Consider the following 13835-nt stretch of genomic DNA (forward strand, 5'->3'; position numbering starts at 1 on the left):
ATCTGCAGGTATCCTTCTTGGAGCCTGGATGGCCAGCCTTGAGTAATGATGGGAGTGTCCCCCTGCAGTGCACTGAGGGCATCTGCACACCTCACCTAGCCCAGCCCGTCACCAGCTATCTGCTTCCCTTCCAAAAGCTCTCAGTCTCCGTTCAGTAGAAGAAGAAACTGAGGCTTGGCTCTGTGGTTCTTCCCCATAAGCATGTGATCTCTAAGGAGGACACACCTTGTCTGTCCTTCCTGTTGTCTGTCCTTCCTGCATTCTTCCAGGTCTCACTGCCTGCTTGTTGGTTTAATGGAGAAGAAGAAAGCATAGAGAGACATAGATGGGGTTTGAACTTCAGTCTCTGAGGACTCAGTATGCCCTCAGCCACTTGACTGAACAGTACTAGACTGAAGTATACAAGCCTCTGCCGCTGACAGGCACTGCGCAGGGCACCAGCAGGAGCAGAGCTGGAGGGAGGGAGGTGACCCTTCTCAGAGCTGTCTGTCCCTCTCCCCTGGATCTCTAGCCACAAGCCAGCCAGAATGGGGCGTGGCATCCACACTGCTTCCTAGAACACACATCTTCTTTCTCAAAGTGATCACACACCCAGGACGCATGGTTTCCTGCGTGGTGCATGCCCGTAATCCATGCACTCAGCTACGGTAAGGGAATGCTGAGCTTGGAACCGGCCTGGTTCTCACAGTGAGACTCTGTCAAGACACTAAAACCAATCAAAACCAGATACATACGTTCCTGAGGGTCTTAGAGTTCTTTGGGGGGAAAAAAGTAAATAAAAATGTCTGGGTCAGAGCTGGCTCCCTGCCGTTCTCTCTCAGGTTGGAGCCACTGCGCACACCTTCTCATGTCTTGTGTTGGGAAAGAGGTCACGTGGCCCAGGGCTGAGGGCAGCAGATCACGGCAGGGCTGGAACCAGGGTGAAGTGGCTTCAGGTGCGAGGAAAGGCAAGAATCCCGGGCATCAGGATGAAGCAGGGCTCTTTCTTTTTCTTTTCTGAGGAGGGCTCTCACAGTACTGTGCAGGTTGAAATATACCATGTAACAGCCTGGCTTCCAACTCACTGCAATCCTTCTGCCTCAGTGCAAGGTTATGGGTGTGAGCCTCCTTTTTGACTGTTTTTTTCTACATTGTTGAGGGTGGAATGCAAGGCCCCATGTTTGCTAGGCTACCACTGAGCTAAACCCTTAATCCCCAATCCCTTTAACACAGCTTTTGAAAATCAAGATTAATGCTGTCTCTGGTCTTATTTTTACTGAATTGAGATTTTGTTAATCAAAGATTGTCTTGCATTAATTTTCACCTTGTGAATTTTGTCTTAAGATGTACTTGCCTTTTTTATACTTTTATATATATTTTTTTACTTTTATATATTTTTAACTTTTAAAAATTTGTTTTTATTTTATGTGTATGAGTATTTGCCCATATGTATGTATGTATGTATGTATGTATGTATGTATGTATGTATATGTATGCATGCACATGCAGTGCTCACAGGGGCCAGAAGAGGGCATCATATCACAGAGATGGTTGTGAGCTGTCACATGGATGCTGTGAACAGAACTCAGGTCTTCTGCAAGAGCAACATGGTTTCTGAAATGCTGAACCACCTCTCCAGCCTTTGTTTGTTTGTTTGTTTGTTTGCAACAAGGTCTCACTATATCCCTCTGGTTGGTCTAGAACTTGCCACATAGAATAGTCTGGCCTTAAACCAGGGACCTTCTTGCCTCTGCCTCCTGAGTGCCACCACCCCCAGCTTTAGCTGGTCTTGACGACTGAATCTTATGGTGTCCCTTGTGAACACAGCTTCCCTCCTTTTGGCTGTCACTTGGATCCAACAGCACCCACCCTGCAGCTTCGGGACCAGTCCCCAGCCCTCTCCCCAGCCTCGTTCTCTGCATTGGAATGTGGATGCCACCTGACACAGACTGAAGTTTCTTACATGTATGGGCTTTCATGTGCATTTGCCATCTAAACTGAGTTCAGACTTGGGGTGATCCCCATTGTACAGACAAGCAAGTAGAGGCCCATAAAGCTGAAGGAATCTGACCCCAAGGTACCCGACCAGCTTGTGACAGGATGGAGACCATCCTCTGAGCATCCTGGATTTTCCAGGCAGCAAAATGGTTCAGAGGGTGATGGGAAAACCCAAGGCCTTGAATTTAGTACATGCCAGATAGAAGAGTCAGACCCACAGTGGACACTTAAAGAGCCTCTCCCCCTGTCTCCTCGGGTCCTTAGACAACACCTGTAGCCACAGATTTGAAGCCTGCTTGGCTGTGAGATTCTTGGCCTGACACTGGTCCTCAGCCTGTGATGACCCTCCACTGCTCCACAGAGACCAGAGTGCATTGTGCTGATCCAACCCAACAAGGTCCACACAGCCACTGATGCTTTTTACGAAGAGCAGTCTCTAAGTCCCATTTCACAGACAGGAAAACCAAGACTCCACATGCCCAAGACCACACAGCAAGTGAGTAAGAGATGGGGTCAAATTCTACCCTCTATCTGACCCCACACCATGAGCAATAGACACTCCAGCGGAGCTTCAAGAGTCTGGAGGCAGTTACCTGGTAAGTCGGTGGGAGTATCTTGGGTCCCCCACAGTTTCCAACAGTTGGTTCTGCTCAGGGTCCTGCGTCTTCAGCGGTTGCTGCCCAGTCTCAGACTAGCTGCAGAGCCTGGCCCTGTGCCCTTTGCTTCCTTGTTAGGCCTGCTGGCTGAATACACAGAGCAGGACAAACACACGCCAGGAGGAGTCCTCCCCGCCCCTGCCTGCCCTATGGAAACGCGTCTCTTCCTGTATTCAGGTGCCTACAATCCCAGTAAAAAAAAAAAAAAAAGCAACACAACACCTAAGTGCTCTTACATTCATGCCTGCTGGGCACTTTGAACACTGTGCAGGTGGACCTGGGATGCAGTCCCTCTCTGTAACAACTGCAGGTCACGGTCAGAGCAGGGAGGACATGCTCTGTGAGGGTCTGCAGCTTGGTCTTGCCGTTTACCTGTGTTGATTCTGGGTGCCATCTCTACCATGACCAGGTCACCTAGCTAGGAGACACCTCCCCCCCCTCCCCAATGCCTAGTCCCATAACAGCTCTAAACCCTGGAAAATGGTTAAACAAAGGGTGGCTTGTGGCTGTAGCAAAACCATGTGACATTGCTGAGTGTTCTTTTCCTCTGCTGGCCAGAAGTTCAGTTGACTTATCTGTTTGCTTGAGGCAGGGTCTCATGTAGCTCAGGCTGGCCTTGATCTTACTATGCAGTTTAAGGGCGTCCTTTGATCTGCCTGCCTTCACCGCCTCAGTGCTGGGATTCCAGGCGTGTACAGCCATGTCCAACTTGCATGATTCAAGAGATGGAATTCTGGGCTCTGTGCACACTGGGCAAGCTGCTCTACAGCTGAGCTACATCCTCAAGCCCCGACAGTAAAAGTATGCAACAAGTTAGTTACATTGTTTTACATATGATACATGTGAGAGAGAGAGAGAAAAAAATCAAGCCAAAGAAGACACACACACACACACACACACACACACACACACACACACACACACACACACAAAGAGGATCAAAAAGGCAAGTGTGTAGCCAGACATGGGGGTGCACGCCTTTGATCCCAGCACTCAGGAGGCAGAGAGAGACAGATTCCTGAGTTTGAGGCTAGCCTGGTTTACAGAGCAAGTTTCAGGACAGTCAGGGCTACACAGAGAAACCCTGTCTTGAAAAAAAAAAATCACAAAAGAAAGAAACAAACAAACAAAAGAAAGAAACAAAGAAAGAGGAAGAATAATAACAAAGAGTAAGTTTGGGTATTATTTATAGACTTGGTGAGCAGGAAGGAGCCTGCTGACAGACAAGGCAAATGGGAGATGTGTTGAGGGCACCCCTGGGAAAACACTCAAGAGAAGTGTAAACCGGTAATTACTGGGGCTTCAGTCAATAACTCGCCCATCCAGCTGCTCATCGTGACTGTTTGCTAAGCATCAGGCTATGTATAGGCCTGGTGGGCGGGGCCTCTCCACCAACCTGGGCTCATCACTGGGCGGAGTCCTAACATTAATTGGACTCACAGCACACGAGCCTTGCTGACAAAGAATAGCAGCAGCAACCAAGAGACCGGAGAACATGGAGTCAGTCAGAACGCTGCAGAAGAGTCAAATCTGTTTGAACTAAACTGAATCCCCAGGCAGGAGCGCTCAGCTCTGGCCTCTGCCCGGAAAGTGTACATGCCCGGAACCCAATTGCAAGTGGACCAATTGCAGAGCGGCCACCACTGTGCACTGTGTAAAGCAAGCTTCCACCCCTTGGTCTTGGCTCAGACCTTGATTCTTACAGACCAGCTTGGTGACTGAATGTGTCACTAACCCCTCAAGTGTCTCTCAGCCTCCTGGCTGGGAGCCCCCTGTGTTCAATTTGTATCGTATCCCTGATTCCCTGGGGCAGTTGGCAGACAAGTCTCCAAGAGCAAGATTCCATAGCTAAGAGCTGACTGGCCCTGTTTGCCCTCAAATTATCATTCACAGCTATTTGCTGCCCTTCTCTTTGAACCTCACATAAGGTCATGCTGCAGAGGGATTTTGGCTGAGGACACTCACTGAGGTGAGGCTCTTGGGAAGTGGCAGAAGGTCGTAGACTCTCATTCAGTCACCACTGGGCCAAAAGCCACACTGTGTGTAGCCTGTGTGCTACCAGCCTCCCATCACTACCACGAAATGCCTGAGTCGGGACTGCTTATAGAGAGAAAAGGTATGCTTTGGATCATGACTTGGTGGCTCCAGTCCATGATCAAATGGGCCCAGAGTCTGAGCTGCACGTCACAGTGGGAAAGAGTGGCAGAGTAACCACGCTCACCCTCTGTGGGCAGGAAGTGAAGAGCAAGAGGAAGAGACAATGGATCCCATAAAACCCCTTGCGGATGGGTTCCTAAAAATTGAAGGACCAGTAAGGCCTCACCTCCTCAAGGCCAGAGCACCTCCAATAACATCAGACTGGGGAACAAGGCTGTACCTTGTGGCTTTCTAAGGGGTCCTTATCCAAACCACAGTGGCTGGCTATGGAGTTTGCACAGAGAAAACAGTGCAGGCTTGTTTCAAAAGCAGGGAGAAGGACTGGGGAAGGAATGAAATCAGGATTTTTCCCTTTCTCCTACCTTCTCCCAATTCACCTTTCATGGATTATACTGTAAGTTAAGACAGAATTACAAAACTATGTCATTAGTGTGGATTTTGATGACGAAAACAGAACAGAAAAGGAAAAGAACCTTTGGGTCCCTTCCTACTCGCTGAGCTATTACCATCACAAATGGCTCCACAGGCTGACAGATCGGCCAAGAAGATGAATTAGGCTTCAGGATATATATGTATATGTTTGTGTGTGTGTGTTCTTGTGCATGTATGTTTGCGTATATGCAGGTACACAGGCACACGTGTGTGTGTTTATGTAAAGATCAGAGGTCAGCCTTAGCTCCTGTTCTTCAAAAGCTGGTCGTTCATCTTCTTTCAAGAGAGTCTTTCAATGTTCATGAAATTCCCTGATTACGGTTGGCCAGGTGGCCCAAGAGACCCAGGGACCCTCCTGCCTCCTCTCGTCTCCTCCTGTCTCTGCTTCCACAGCACTGGGGTTACAAGCATGCAGCACTGTGCTTGGCTTTTTCACCTTGGCTCTGGGGATTGAGTTCACTTCGCTGACGGAATCATCTCTCCAGCTGATATTGGTGGCTCCCACTTCTGTGCTCGGCACCACACTGACTCGCACAGCAAACCAACTGAAACCCAGAGCGTACAGACTTGGCTGTAGATGCAGCATGAACCTCTGACTTTCAGGCTTGCTCAACACCTCCGCACGGATGGTGGGACCCTGAGGGGTGGGTGTGAAAGGCTAGTGAGCACAGCTGTTGTGTGTACACACCACACACACACCCTTCATGCACTCTCAGCTTGACTTATACAACCCCAGCTCATAGATTACACTGTTAAGAATATCAAGTGATGGGGTAGAGAGAAGGCTCAGGGGTTAAGAGCACTGACTGCTCTTCCAGAGGTCCTGAGTTCAATTCCCAGCAATCACATGGTGGCTCACAACCATCTGTAATGAGATCCAATGGCCTCTTCTGGTGTGTCTGAAGACAGCAACAGTGTACTCAAATATACATTCATATACATTATGTACACATACATATGCAAGAAGAAGAAGAAAGAAGGGAGGAGGAGGAGGAAGAATTTCAAGATGGCGACCATAGAACACTAAGCAGCCCTGGTAGAGATAACAGTGCGCATCCAGTGTAAAGGCTTCCTGGTGTAAACTTTACCTCCCAATGAAACCATGCCATGCTGGACACTGAGCACAACCACCCTGCTTACAGACTTGAGGTGCCCAGGACACACCCCTGACATGATTCACCTCCTAATCTTCTCGCCCTAGGATCTCCACCCCTCTTCAAATATTGACTGACCCATACAAGTGTCAACTACCATCTCCAGAATCTGGATAGAGCCGGTTACAGAACAATTTCTAGAAATCCGAAGTATCCTAGTACCATCTCCAAGCCTTCCCTGGTCTTCCATACAGACGCTTTGCCTCTGCTCACAGAGCCAATGTCAGCTGTGCGTGCATATGTGTGTGTGTATGCGTGTGTGTGTGTGTGTATGCGTATGCGTGTATGTGCGTGTGTGCATGTTTGTGTGTGTGTATGCGTGTGTGTATGTGCATGTGTGTGTGTATGTGTGTGTGCATGTTGGTGTGTATGCGTGTGTGTGTGTGTGTGTGTGTGTGTGTGTGTGTGCGCGCGCGCATGTGTAGGCCAGAAGACAACCTTGATACAGCTCCTCAGGTATCACTCACTGCTTTTGTTGCTGGTTGTTTGTGTGTTTTGGAGGAAGTGTCTCTCACTTGCCTGAGCTCACCAAGTAGGCTAGGCCGGCTGCCAGCAAGCCCCAGGTACCCACTAATCAGAATATAAATGTTGGTTTTGCAATGCAATGCCCCAGGGTTTTTGTTTGTTTGTTTGTTTGTTTGATTGTTTGTTTATTTGTTACATGATTTCTGGGGATCAAACTCAGGCCCATGTGCTTGTGAAGCACATATTTTACCGACTGAGCCCCTCTGCTGTGCTTAAGGAGCTGAGCTGGACTGGGCGTGAACCCTTACAGTGCAGTCATGCGGACTGAACCTGCAGAGGGCAGTCAACCTCCTCCTGCCTGAGTGAGTTGGCCAGTCTGCTCTGTCTGAGAGGGCAAGCCTGGTATCACCTTTGTCTCACTTGTCGCCTAGTGTTCTCCTAAATGGTTCTCTTAATCTATCTGATGCTGTCCTTCCCATAACAGCGTGATGCTGCTGTATTTGGGAAGCTGGAAAAAAGCCGAGAGAAGACCACTGTCTACCCTAGTTCAGTCTGTGGCTGACGTTGGTCTCGGAGCTCATGGGGAGATCAGGTCTCACTATCACGTGGGAACGTGGGATCTAGAGTTACTGCATATGACAGAAAACCTACCTGAGCAACTATGTGACTCTGGGAGGCCACTGCCCCCTCTGTGTGCCGATTCTCACATGTATGAAGGGAGTGTATTGGTAGCTACCCATTGCAGAGTTCCTGTGCGAACTAAAGGGGATTAATCACAGAAAATGCTCGACCAAGTTAGATTATCGTGGCCATGAAGGGGTGGTATTGAGATTTTTCTCACACATATCGTTGGTCTTCAGAAGTGCAGGTTTTTTTAAGCAACTGAAGGTCCAGTATTCATATATAAAAGTTCAATATGTGCACATCTGAACAGACAAGTTCTACAAGTTGTATGCAAGTATATAGGGCAAAACAGGGCTGTATAAACATTGCGGTGTGGTCCATACAGTCTCTGGGGAGACAAGTCAGGAACCTGCCCTTCATACTTCTCTTTGGAGACCGAGTCACGCTGTATGACCCAGGCTCAGCACTGACATTGTTGCCTTCCTCCTTCAGCTTCCTGAGTCCTGGGAGCAGGCCTGAGCCACCACAGCCAATCAGAAAACTGTTTGATTTAGACACATCTGTAAATACTTTAAATGGAGTTAGAAATGCACTGCTCAGAGATCCTGGTAGTTTCCCTCATCCAATGAATTTCAGGGTGAATGTTTTTCTGCAATAAATGTAATAAGAGGGCAGAAAATATAGACTTGGCTGGAGAAATGGCCCATTGGTTTGGGGCATTTGTTGGGCAGGCATAAGGATCTAAGTTCAAATCCCCAGCATCCATGAGAGAGACCTGGTGTGATGCAGCTCACACACAATCTCAGTACTGTAGGGGGCAGGGAAAGGAAAGCAGTTAGGGTTTCTGTTGTCAGCCTAACTCTAGTTCTGACGAGAGATCCTGTCTCAGGGGCGTAGGGTAGACAGTAGCAGAGCGGGATACCTGACTTTCCACTTCTGTGTATACATGTATGTATATATGTGCATATACATACATGTATACACACACACACACACATATATGTGTGTGTGTGTATTACATGTACACCACAAGCACAGATGCATATTCACATATCCATACATGCAAAAAAAGAAAAGAAAGAGAAAAAAAAAAGAAAAGAAAAAGAACCTCCCCGAAAAGATTCTCTTAAAAGTGAATTTAGATTTATTTACTATATTTGGAAAAAATTTTATATTTTATAGCATTGAGTATTCTTAAGAATAATTTATAACTCTCTATTATTCCATAAATGGTTCTCTTTTTTAAAAAGGTTTTATCTTATTTTTGAAAAATCCAAAGATTTAATAAAAATATTATAGTTAAAAAGAAAAAGAAACATCTCCAGTCGGGAATCAGTGACTATTGCAAGAGTCAATAGTAAAAAAAAAAGAAAGCGAACAAAATTATTTTATTTTTTTTATGTGTGATTCCTGGAGCTGGACTTACTGGCCATGTGAGCCACCTGACATGGGAGCTGGGAACTTAACTGTGACCCTCTAACAAGCAGGATGCACTCTCAACTGCTAACTGTCTGGCCAACCCCCTGCTTTCCTTGTTTTCTCTTATAAAATAAAATGAGACTTGACCACTCTTCAGTTTGGTATAGTAGTAATAGTTATCTGAAAACAATTGTTAGACTCTGACTCTCTCCCTCAGCTTCATGCTTGTGGAATTGTGTGTTCTTCACCTTAACCAAGCAGCAGAGGCAGAGACATTGGCAGAGGCAGAGAGGCGGAGAGGCGGAGAGGCGGAGAGGCGGAGAGGCGGAGAGGCGGAGAGGTGGAGAGGCAGAGAGGCAGAGAGGCAGAGAGGCAGAGAGGCAGAGAGGCAGGAGGAGATCTCTTCCACCATGGCAGACACCCACGAATTGCAAAAATCTAAAATCATACTGTTATTTTTGCCTTTTAAAAATCTTCATGAAAGATAAGTAGTTTTATTGGGGGACTATTGGAAAAAAATAGTTAACATCGGATGAGCTTATTATACGTCTAAATGAACTTAAGAACATTTAAAACTTGTTAGTTCTGATTTCCAACATGACAAATGTCTCTAGATGCTGGAAATGTGTTCTAATGCTTTGATTCAATCAGAAATCTGTGTGTCCAACTGAAGGTCCTTGTCCCCCAGTTGGTTTTTGATTGATCAGTAAGGATACCAAGGGCCAATGGTTAGCCATGGAGCGGGACACTTAGAGTTGCGGGGTAGATGCAGAGAGGAACAGGCGATTCGCCGGAACTCAGGGAAGATGAATGGGATGCTGGAGCGGCAGAAGGTAAAACCAAGCAATCATGTGAGATTTCGTTAAGTGGTCACTGGCCACATCCCCATTGGGCCTGGGGTAGCAGGGGAAGGTTTATGAGTGCCCACCCTTTGAGGTTGCCAAGCCATTTACAAAATAAGCTAACGTCTTTCATTCTCAGATTCAAGATGGCTAGCTCCTGGGCAGGTGCGCGCACGTGACCGGGCAGGTGCGCTCACGTGGCTAGCCAGGAGCAAGCCATGTAGCCAAAACTTGCAGCTACAGCTAGATCTCATATGAATAAAACAGAAACTCCTTTCAGCCTTTGATTGTTTCTGATGGTGTCAGGGTGCGACTGAACTGCCCCCACACATCATGTTCTGAACGCTCTGTCTCCTGAGGACAGTGATACTTCAAAGGGGGAGGTAGTGTCCAGTTGAAGGAGATAGGTCACTAGGGGGCTGGCCCTTGAAGGTAGTACCCACTCCTGGTTTGGTCCTGTGTCATCAGATTCCTGTATGGCAGGCACCGTGATGTGAGAAGCCCACCACAAGCTTGTCCCACCCCTAACCTTACTCATGTCCCTCTCCCCCGGGATGTATTAACGCTTTGAAAAGGTTGAGCACTAACCCTTCTGCATCTCGGACACTGTCCCTGTTGGGTATTCTGTCTTAGTGAGAAAGGCAAGTAACTCAGCTCCAGAGGACAAAATTTTAATTCTTTTTCCATAATTTTTTTGTTTTGTTTTTTTGTTTTTCGAGACAGGGTTTCTCTTTATAGCTCTGGCTGTCCTGGAGCTCACTTTGTAGACCAGGCTGACCTCGAACTCAGAAATCCACCTGCCTCTGCCTCCCGAGTGCTGGGATTAAAGGCGTGCGCCACCACGCCTGGCCATAATTCTATGAGAAGTAAAATTTCATTAGAAAGCCCACAGGGAGCAGGCAGGGGCTGAGGGTATAGTTCAGTGGCAGAAAGAATTCAGCAAGCCCTGGTTCAAATCCCATTATTACTAAAAACCAAACAAACAAACAACCCCCCCCCCAAAAAAAAACAACAACCAAAAAAACCTATCAGCCCGTCTTTCGAAGATCTTCTTTGATATTGCCCCATTCCATATTGATACCACATTCAGAGTACTCATTCCAAAACACTGTTTCAGTTCTGTTTGGAGATAAGGTCTTGGTAGTCACGACCACTCCATCTTTGTAAAGCTCCCCCTTTGGGGCTAAGCAGTGACAATCACTGACACTAAAGCAATTTGGTCCCTGGAACTAAAGCAACTTGTTCTTCTAGATTCTTCCCTCCCTGGTCACTGACAGCCCAGGAGTGGCTGGCCAGGAAGATGGTTATTAATGTCTCAGCAGTCTTTGAGTCACTGGTTACTTACCCCTGTGGTCACAAAAGGAAACTTCTCAATCTCTCTCCCCACCCCTTGTCATCCCTCTAACTCTCTCAGCGTGAACAGGTGGCAGGCTCTGGCTCTCAAATTAGAGAGCCCTCAGGAAGGATTTCCTCCCAATTGAAATGTATGCATGTCAAGATGTGGTTCCTCCATCTGCTTTCTTCCAGTCAACCTTACTTCCCATACGGAGTCGGGGAGTTCCTCTTTCCACTGGGGTTCCCCTCCCCTCTGTTCTCCTTTTTGCCCCCTCCCTGGATTCTTTGTATCTCTTCTCCTTGAGCAGCTCAGACAAAGACTGCTTCTCTCTCATTGCAACTGCCACCGAATGAGTCACCTTTAGGTGACTTTTGAGATCTCTCCCTGCTTTGGAAACTCTTCTTTCAGACATGAGCCACACAGACTTACTTACAGACTTACAGAGACCCAGACATGAGGCAGAGAGTTTTCGCTTGCTGGGACTGGTGGATAGGGTTCCCTTCCTCCCTGTGGGCTTCTACTAAGCAGAGCCATTGGTTTCAATTCTTCCCTTCCCCGCAGCCTGGTTTCTGTTGAATCCTCTTCTTCACTCTGCTGAACAGACATGGGCCACTAATCCTCTAAAGGGGGCTCCATTTCCTCAGTTTCTCATGTTCAACTGTAACATGGCCTGGCTAAAATATCCCCTCAAGAATGCCAGAGGGTAGTCCTAACTTCCAAACTCATCAAAACTTCAAGGACTCTCTCCAATATGGCGGAAGATGGGTTGGGTTTTCATGCTGCCAAAGCTCCCCCCTCCCTCCACCCCTACCACCCTTCTCTCAGCTCTCCCTGCCCCACCCTCCAGCATCCAGGTCTTCATTCTCAAATCTGACACTCCTAACTGACCACGTTCCCTTTCTCTTGCTATAAAAACTACCTCCCTTCTCTGCCAATTTTGGGCTGCTTTCCAAATCCTGTTATGAAAATTCTACTCCAGAAAAAAATTTCTTTCCTTTTGCTGGTTGGAGAACAAAGACTGCCTCAGGCCATCTTTCCTTCCTAGACAAATCCCCTCCCACACTGAAGTCCCTGCTCTAATCAGGTAATTGGAGCTGTCCAGCTCTTCCAGTGGTCATTTCAGGTCCCAGTCAGCCTTAGCTGACACAAGCCTAGCGTCACCTGGGAAAAGGGAACCTCGATGAAGAGTTGCCTCCACCAGATTGGCCTTGGCCATGTCTATGAGACCTTTTCTTCATTGCTAATTGATATAGCAGCCACTACTCCACTGTGGGTGGTGCCATCCCTTAAGCAGGTGGTCCTGGGCTGTGTAAGAAAGCAGACTGAGATTGTCAGAAGGAGCAAGTCAGTAAGCAGTGTTCCTTCATGGTTTCTGCTTTCTGTTCCTGCCTTGGCTTCTCTCAATGATGGACTATGAGTTGCAAAACAAAATAAATCCTTGCATCTTCTAAGTTGCTTTTGGTCTTGGTGTTTATTATAGGAGCAGAAAGCAAATTGGAACAATCTTATTATGAAAAAAAAAACAATAAGATATATAGCCATGCTATAAAATGAGTGTACAGGGATAAAACCATTCTTATCTCTTTTAAAGATATGGGGTTGGGTGTGTGTGGGTGTATATATACATAAATATAAACATGTTTAAGATGTATATTTTTAAACTATATAGCCTGCTTAAAGACACATAGTTCCCTTTTAGAATACATTTAAAGTGATTGCTTTGCTCCTCCTATGTTTATATCTGTTGAATACTTGTGATATAGTACACTTTTTATGTGTTTAAAGAATCATTTATTAAGTTTTAATTTGTGATATAATTGATTTCAAGAATTTTACAAACATAATTAGGTATAGAAGGCCATTAAAATGTAAGAAGACATACAGGAGTTGTAGATATAACTACAATTAAACCTCAGCTCTTAGGGCACGCCCTCTTCTGTCTGCTGATCATCTTTAACTCTACCCTCAGCACAAGCACTCACACCCGCTGCGCCTTGCAACCCGTTTCACATCCGGTCCGGTTCTCACAGTCCCTCCAGACTTTGCCCTACTGTGGGGGTCTTGATGCCCCCTTCTTTTCTTGGCTCTTTGCTGAGTACTCCTTTCTTTCTGGGCTCCTGCTCCTAGCAAGATTTCTGTTCCCCTGTCCATTCTCCAGGACCCCTGTTCACTGCGACAGAATCCCCAGTTGAGGATCCCTGCTGGCTTTGGATCAGAGCCCACCCCCTGTTCTGCCTCCGTGTCCGCTGTGATCGCCTAACCTGAAGGAGAAACAGGGGCTAGCAACATATTGATCTGGTCTTTCTCTCTGCCTTATGTGGACCTACCGGACTCAGCCGACCGAGACTCCCTCCCCAGTGGACACCCATCCTCTTACACTCCCAAGAATGACTGCCATGTGCGACCTGAAACTAAGCTCTAGGATTAGATTAAATTTGTAACAAATTGCCTCTCTGTTGTAGTGCCTTTTGACCACAGGCCCCTTGATAAATAAAAACAGCCGTTCAGGGGGGCGCTGGGCACGCTTCACAGCCCTCCCTCCGCATTCCTCCGTGGCGCCTGACCCAGGGCAACCTGGAGCAGAGCGATGGGTATACGAGGATCCATGCCTAGGATTCCGGATGAAACTCATTTCCTCGGGGACTGTGAATCTGGAACCGTTCTGACTGGACATTTGCCTTTATGCTTTGTCAACTGCTGAAGCTCCTGACAGCCAGTTCTCGTCATCCTTCAGCGCTCCAGGTCTTTGCTTTGGCGAAGCTCCAGAGACTGA

General features: G+C 47.2%; 1 protein-coding gene across 15 annotated transcripts in view; it reads right to left on the reverse strand.

Annotated features, from left to right (window-relative positions):
• The window catches only part of Bcas1 (breast carcinoma amplified sequence 1), an 83939-nt gene extending 81203 nt beyond the window's left edge, over positions 1 to 2736 (reverse strand). For 7 of the 15 annotated variants that reach the window (XM_006500381.3, XM_030252201.1, XM_030252199.1 and 4 more), the window contains exon 1: positions 2571 to 2735. The gene's annotated coding sequence lies outside the window, so the exon portion shown is untranslated. Of the gene's footprint in view, positions 1 to 2570 lie in introns of all 15 variants that reach the window. The other 8 variants (XM_006500382.3, XM_030252200.1, XM_017319334.1 and 5 more) reach the window with 3 other exon arrangements.
• Between the last annotated feature and the right edge of the window lie 11099 nt (positions 2737 to 13835).

The sequence above is a fragment of the Mus musculus genome, chromosome 2 (assembly GCF_000001635.26).
Source record: "Mus musculus strain C57BL/6J chromosome 2, GRCm38.p6 C57BL/6J".
Classification (NCBI taxonomy): Eukaryota; Metazoa; Chordata; class Mammalia; order Rodentia; family Muridae; genus Mus; species Mus musculus.